This window comes from Tachyglossus aculeatus, chromosome 6 (assembly GCF_015852505.1).
Source record: "Tachyglossus aculeatus isolate mTacAcu1 chromosome 6, mTacAcu1.pri, whole genome shotgun sequence".
In the NCBI taxonomy this organism is placed as follows: Eukaryota; Metazoa; Chordata; class Mammalia; order Monotremata; family Tachyglossidae; genus Tachyglossus; species Tachyglossus aculeatus.
In genome coordinates this window covers 11133446-11139650 of record NC_052071.1, presented here as the reverse complement: position 1 = coordinate 11139650, position 6205 = coordinate 11133446, and positions in this window count along the sequence as shown.

Here is a 6205-nt window from a genome sequence, read left to right as displayed (position 1 = left end):
AGAAGGAGGAAAAAGAGGAGGGGGGAGAAGAGGGGGAAGAGGAGGGAGAAGGGGGAGGAGAAGAGGAGAAGGAGGAAAAATAAGGGGGGAGAAAAGGAGGAAGAGGAGGAGGGGGGAGGAGGAGAAGAAGGAGGAAAAAGAGGAGGAGGAAGGAGAAGTGGGGGAGAAGGAGAGAAGGGAGGAGGAGAAGGAGGAGGAAAAAGGAGGAGGGAGGAAAAGGAGGAAGAAGAGGGGGAGAAGAGGAGGAGGAGGAAGAGAAGGAGGAAAAAGAGGAGAAGGAGGGAGAAGAGGGGGAGGAGGAGGGAGAAGAGGGGAGGAGAAGAGGAGGAGGAGAAGGAGGAAAAGGTAGGAGGGAGAAAAGGAGGAAGAGGAGGAAGAGGTGGGGAGGAGGAGGAGAAGAAGGAGGAGGAGGAGAAGGAAAAAGAGGAGGAGGAAGGAGAAGCGGGGGAGGAGGAGGGAGGAGGAGAAGGAGGAAAAAGGAAGGAGAAGAGGAGGAGGGGGAGGAGAGGGGGAGAAGAAGGGGAGAAGAGGAGGAGAAGGAGGAAAAAGTAGGAGGGAGAAAAGGAGGAAGAGGAGGGGGGAGGAGGAGGAGAAGAAAGAGGAGGAAAAAGAGGAGGAGGAAGGAGAAGCGGGGGAGGAGGAGAGTAGGGAGGAGAAGGAGGAAAAAGGAGGAGGGAGAAGAGGGGAGAAGAGGAGGAGGAGGAGGGAGAAAAGGGGAGAAGAGGATGAGGAGTAGGAGGAAAAAGAGGGGGAGGAGGGAGAAGAGGGGGAGGAGGAGGGAGAAAGGGGAGGAGAAGAGGGGGAGGAGGAGAAGAGGAGGAAAAAGGAGGGAGAAAAGGAGGAAGAGGGGGAAAAAGGAGGAAGAGGAGGGAGGAGGAGGGAGGAGAGGGAGAGGAGAAGGAGGAAAAAGAGCAGGAGGAGTGGGGAGAAGAGGAGGTGGGAGGAGAAGGAGGAAGAGGTCTCAATTGTCCCCAAGCCTCACCGGGCGGAGTAGGCCTTACGTCCCGCGTTCCCCCAGCAACCGCGGCCGGGCCGCGGTGCCACCCTTCCGCCCTTCCCCACGGAAACACGAAGCCGGCGGCCTCTGTTCCCTCGGCGGCGCGTTCCGCCCTCCTCTCCCCCAGTTTCTTGCACTAAAATCCATTTATCCCTTCAGCATGGAGTAGTGCGTGGAGCCCGGGCCTGGGAGTAAGGCGGCCGTGGCTCCTATTTTCGGCTCTGCCACTTGTCTGCTGTGTGACCCTGGACTAGTCACTTCACTTCTCTGGGCCTCAGTCACCCTATCTGTCAAATGGGGATGGAGACTGTGAACCCCACGTGGGACAGGGACTGTGTTCACCCCGATTTGCTGGTATCCGCCCTAGCGCTTAGAATAATAATAATGATAATAATAATAATGGCATTTATTAAGCACTAACTATGTGGAAAACACTGTTCTAAGCCCTGGGGAGGTTAGAGAAGCAGCGTGGCTCAGTGGAAAGAGCCCGGGCTTGGGAGTAAGAGGTCGTGGGTTCAAATCCCGGCTCCGCCACTTGTCAGCTGTGTGACTTTGGTCAAGTCACTTCACTTCTCTGGGCCTCAGTTACCTCATCTGGAAAATGGGGATGAAGACTGTGAGCCCCATGTGGGACTAACCTGATCACCCTGTATCCTCCCCAGAGCTTAGAACAGTGCTTTGCACATAGTAAGTGCTTACCAAATGCCATCATTACTATTATTATTACAAGGTGATCAGGTTGTCCTACGGGTGGGTGGGGGGCCTCGCAGTCTTCATCCCCATGTTACAGATGAGGTAACAGAGGCACAGAGAAGTTACATGACTTGCCCAAAGTCATACAGCTGACAATTGGAGGAGCCGGGACTTGAACTGTGGTCCACCCTAGCCGCGTACTCCAGCAGAAGCGGCATTGACTGCATTTTCCCTAAAGGCTTAGCATAACCGGCTCCATCACATGCAGGCCTTAACAACAGGATATGTGAGGAATAGGTGCCGGCCTGGCGGAAGATCCTGTAAATCGAGGAGGGCTGACACTGGTCAAAGCGGCTAGGCCCTATCTGAGACAACCCCATCCTGTGTGGGCGATGTCTCCTGCTAACATCTCCTGTTCACAAGGTGCCAAAGTTTCCCGCGCCGGGAATCCTTTGTGCAGCTCGGAGGGGGAACCAAAGAAAAGGGAAGAAGCAGTTGGAATTGGGGCTGTTCGTCACGCGTACCTCTCGGAAGGTGAACGGGAGAAAAGTCAGCTTTCCCGCCTCTACTGCTCTATCTGAACTCATGTCTCCGAATCATTTTTCCTATCTGCGTCACCACCTTGGGTTCTCGAACCATGCGGCCGATTTACACCGGTTAACCTATTTTGCCCTCTGCTTGTCGATAACAGAACCCATGACCTCTGACTCCAAAGCCTGTGCTCTTTCCACTGAGCCACATTGGTTCTCCTAGAACAGTGCCTGGCACATAGTAAGTGCCCCCCAAATACCATAATAAAAATAATTTTTATTATTTATTCATTCATATTTATAGAGCACTTACTGTGTACAGGGCACTGTACTAAGCGCTAGGGAGAGTGCAGTTTTCATTCATTCATTAAATCATATTTATTGAATGCTTACTGTGTGCACAGCACTGTACTAAGCACTTGGGAAATACAATTCAGCAACCAATAGAGATGATCCCTGCCCACTAATGGGCTCACAGTCTAGAAGGGGGGAGACTGACATCAAAACAAGTAAACAGACATCAATAGCATCAATATAAGTAAATAGAATTATAGATATATACACATCATTAATAAAATAAATAGAATTATAAATATGTACATATACACACATACGTGCTGTGGGGCGGGAAGGGAGTTAGAACAGGGGAGGAGATGGAGAGGAGGAGCAGAGGAAAAGGGGTGCTCAGGCTGGGAAGGCCTCCTGGAGGAGTTGAGCTCTCAATAGGGCTTTGAAGGGGGGAAGAGAGCTAGTTTGGCGGATGTGAGGAGGGAGGGCGTTCCAGGCCAGAGGTAGGATGTGGGCTGGGGGTCACAGGTGATGGAACAGGTGAGAACGAGGCACAGTGAGGAGGCTAGCTGCAGAGAAGTGGAAGGTGTGGGCTGGGCTGTAGAAGAAGAGAAGGGAGGTGAGGAAGGAGGGGGCATGGTGATGGAGAGCTTTGAAGCCAATAGCTAACTGCACCTCAGTTTCCTCATCTGTATAATGGAAGTTAAATACCTGTTCTCCCTCCCTCTTAGACCACTGGCCCCATGTGGGACAGGAACTTTGTCTAACCTGATTATCTTGTGCTTCCCACAGCACACAGTCAGTTCTTAATACAGATAATTATTATTATAATTATTGTTGTTATTTGGGATGATGTTCAATGTCTCAAGTTCTCCGGCCCAGCAAACCCAGCATTGTGCCCGCTCGCCTCCCCTGATGAGTCTCTGGTGCCCACACAATTGTCCCTGGGGCATGGGGGTGCCTCCCCAGCTCTCTGCGGGAGGCGGGCATGGAGGCTTGTAGTTTGCTCATTAACCTAACACAAAAATATACCTTGGCGGCTGCCTTTCTACCAGCTCGGTCTTGAGGGAAAGGAGAAACAGGAAACGAAAGCAAGAATGTGAGTCCAGTCAGTGATAGCTGAGTTCTAGCACTAGCCCTGACTCTGCAAGGGTCACAAGACCTCAGGATGTGTTTGCCCTTAGGCCTTGAGAGACTCTTCACACCTCCTTGGGTGTTGGGGGAGACGTCTCTTCGTTTCCAGGGGTGAGGAGAAGGAGGCCAGGAGACTCGGGGGTGTCCCCAAGGTCACCCAGAGGGCCAGAGTCAGTTTGGGGCCACCCTCCTGACTCCTTAGGAAAAAGAGGTGATTTTACTGGATGAGGAGTGTGCTTGCTGCTTCTCAGAGGAAGGGGCTGGGTATCCTTTAGACCTTGTCTGTGCCTGGAAATGTACCGCTTCCTAAAACCTCAGAAGATGGTAGAAGATGCTGCCTCAAAAAAGGGAAATGGAGCCACAGAAAGGAACTTTTCCGTGGTCACTAAACAGTTGGAGGGCAGTGTGGTCTAGTGGAAAGAGCATGGGCCTGGAAGTCTAAGTAAGAGGGAGAACAAATGTTGAATCACCATTTTGCAGATGAGGTCATCGAGGCACAGGGAAGTGACTTACTGAAGGCTTATCTCCTCCAAGATGCCTTCCCTGAGTAGCCCGCCTTTCCTCTTCTCCCACTTCCTTCTGCGTTGCCTTGACTTACTCCGTCTGTTCTTCCCCCTGCCCAGACCCGCACCACTTATGTCCATATCTGTCATTTATTTATTTGATGTCTGTTTCCCACCCGCTAGACTGTAAGCTCGTTGCGGCAGGGAATGTGACCATTTATTGTTGTATTGTACTCTCCCAAGCATTTAGAACAGTGCTCTGCACACAGTCAGCGCTCCAATAAATATGACTGAATGTATGAATAAATGACTCTTCCAAGGTCACCCAACAGACAACACAGCGGAGCCAGGATTAGAAGCCAGGTCCTCTGATTTCCAGGCCCCAGCTCTTTCCACTAGGCCACACTGCTTCTCTATGTATGTACTATAGTATAAAGTACATATAGTGCACATTAAGTATATTATTATTATCATTATTATTATCCAGTGCCCTGGATTTAAGAGGAGTTGTAGTCTGGAGAAATCAGCTGCTACTCCACTCAGGTTTCTCCTGACCAGGTGAACAATCCAGAGAGTTAGTTTTAAATTGGTGTGTGTCTGGAGAAGTCCTTAAACCTCTCTGGAATCCCATGCCCTCACCTGGAAAATGGGGAATGATACCTCTGCTAATCATTCCTTCCCTTCCAGGGACACCGTGAGGATAAATGAGCTCTCCATTAGTAGAAACTGTGGACTAGTGGAGCAAACGTGGACGTGGGAGTTAAAGGACTTGGGCTCTAATTCTGCCTCTGCCCTTTGGCTACTGTGTGTCCTTGGACAATCACTTAGCTGTACCTCAGTGTCCTCAACTGGAAAATGAGGGTTCAATACTTGGTCTTGCTCCTTCTTAGACTGAGAAGCCGCTATGGGACCTGATTATTTTGTATCTAGCCCAGTGTTTAGTACACTGTTTGGCACGAAGTAAGTGCTTAACAAATGCCACAGTTTTTACTATTATTATTATAAGAAGTGCTTGAGAAGCAGTGTTGATTAGTGGAAAGAGCACCGGCTTGGGAGTCAGAGGATGTGGGTTCTAATCCCGGGTCCACCACTTCTCTGCTGTGTGACCTTGGGCAAGCCACTTGACTTCTCTGTGCCTTAGTGACCTCATTTGTAAAATGGGGATTAAAAAGTGTGAGCCCCACATGGGACAACCTGATTACCTTTTATCTACCCCAGTGCTTAGAACGGTGCTTGGCACATAGTAAGTGCTTAACAAATACTATTATTATTATTATTATTATTATTATTATTATTATTATTATTATTATTAACTGATGCCACCATTATTATTGCAAAAGGGCTTTGAGGACCACCAGACCAAGAGAGATTTCTGGTGGTAACCAACTTCTTACATGATAATGCACCTGCCAGAAAGCAGTTCCTCCCTTGCAAATGCTCAAGGCCCCAACTATACTCATCTTCAAAGCTGTCATTTACTGGCATTTATTGAGCACTTATTGTGTTGTGTATAGCACTTTATTAAGCGTTTGAGAGAGTACGATATAATAGAGTTGATAGGCACAATCCCTCCCCACTAGGATTTTACAGATTAGAAGTAAATTGTGGTCTCTGTTAAGCACTTACTATGCGTCAATCACTGTACTAAGAGCTGGAGCAGAGAAGCAGCATGATCTCATGGATAGAGCACCGACCTGAGGGTCGGAAGGACTTGGGTTCTAATTCCAGCTCCGCCACTTGTCTGCTATGTGAACTCGGGCAAGTCACTTCATTTCTGTGAGCCTCAGTGACCTCATCTGTGAAATGAGGATTAAGATTGTGAGACCCATGTGAGACAGGAACTGTATCCAACCTGATTATCTTGTATCTTCCCCAACGTTTAGTACAGTGCCTGGCACATAGTAAGCACTTAACAAATACCACAATTATTATTATATTGTTATCAATTATAATATTGCTATTGTTATTAGATATGAGATAAGAAAATCCAGTCAACCACTGTGCCACACAGGGCTCACAGACTAGAAGCCCCTTTTAACTGTAATATTAATAATGGCATT